We start from the raw sequence: 1,130 nt of genomic DNA on the forward strand, positions 1-1,130 counted from the left end.
CCCACCGCCTGCCCCCACAAAGATGGATGCCGACGCGAGAAATATCCGGGGAACTATTCCAATTTGGAAAGTTTCCTTTTAGTAAAGCAACCGCCCTTGGTTGCCCCCAAATATACTCGAAAAATTGAATCGGAAATCCTTTGAGGTCAACATATTTTACGGCTTTAGATTAACACTTTAAAAAATTCAAACTAACATTTGACAAGTACTTGATTCTTATAAACTGAGTATATAAACAGACACGAGAGCCCGATTCAGATTACAAAGTTACGGTTTTGATTTTATTTTGACACTACCTTGAAGAACGCTGATTGGTGCATACAAAATGAAGTAAAAGTCGTGTGCGATGCACGCCAATCACCACGACGATGGTCAAGGTCGTATTAAAACCAGTTCAAAACCATAATCATTTGTCAAATTTTATCTAAACCGGGCTCCGAGTGTCCCTTAAAATTCCGGGAACGGTCATATGACACAGTTAGTAGGTCACAGAGATCACGTAGCGAGGCACCTACTAGTCAAACACAAATCACACATTCGCCGAGATCAAGCCCATTTTGTGTTTGTACTCATCTGCCATCTGGTTCCGTTGCTTCTCTCGTTTGATAGATTAGTAGACTGCGGTGGCATGTTAGTAATCTAGGCAGCGATGTTTCCACGTGTCGAGGACATAGCAAACGTGTAACATATATGCTTGAATGGGCGACATATTTCCTTTCAGAAATGTTAGACGTTTTCACGGTTCGCTTGCTAAAGGATTCTTACGTCTCGTACGACTTCTGGTTTGTACTCTAGATTTTAATATGTTTGTAAATATGAAAGTTCTTGAGTGGAAAACCGGTCGCAATTTGGTTTGAACATACATATGAATGCAAACGGAATTTCCTAGCATAATGCTTATAAATTGTCTTTAGAACAGAACCACCATCATAAATCGCGTTCATGTTTTATTAAGCTTTTTTTTGTAAGGAAATAGTAGGTAGTAGCACCGCCCACAATCTCTGCACTTTGCCTTAAAGTTGACTGGTAGAGAATGCCTTTTGGCATTAAGTCCGCCTTTTATACGATCAGTTTGTTTTTTTGCAATAAAGATTAAATAAATATTTTATCTCAATTTTATTGGATTGGAA

This window comes from Cydia strobilella, chromosome 16 (genome assembly GCF_947568885.1).
Source record: "Cydia strobilella chromosome 16, ilCydStro3.1, whole genome shotgun sequence".
Taxonomy (NCBI): domain Eukaryota; kingdom Metazoa; phylum Arthropoda; class Insecta; order Lepidoptera; family Tortricidae; genus Cydia; species Cydia strobilella.